The following is a 403-nucleotide window of genomic DNA, read 5'->3' as shown; positions in this document are numbered from 1 at the left end:
TCTGAGTTTAATCATCTTACCCCAACTCTAGCCCTCACATTCCATCAGTCAATTATTATCTCTCTAGTATTTTTGAAATAACTGCAAGTCTTTGGATTTCCATTGCTATTGTTTTTGTTCTCAAGGTCACAAGATCTTCAATGACTGGCGCTGTCTACTGATGGCTTGTTCTTTCTGTCTCTCTTTTATCACTCTCATTGCCACTTTATGCTCAGCATTCAACCAGAGTCATCTTCAAGCTGTAAACAGGACGGTGTCATTCTCTTGTTCTAAGTACTTCAAAGGTCCCGTCGCCTCCAGGATAAGCCTGAAACACCCCAAACTGGCTCAAACAATTATTTGTGACATCTCTGTCTACTCTGAGACTCGTCTTTCATTTCTCCCCCCTGAACCCCTTCCTAAA

This window comes from Nannospalax galili, unplaced genomic scaffold, assembly GCF_000622305.1.
Source record: "Nannospalax galili isolate Female #2095 unplaced genomic scaffold, S.galili_v1.0 scaffold281, whole genome shotgun sequence".
Taxonomy (NCBI): Eukaryota; Metazoa; Chordata; class Mammalia; order Rodentia; family Spalacidae; genus Nannospalax; species Nannospalax galili.
Note: the sequence above shows the minus strand (reverse complement) of the source record.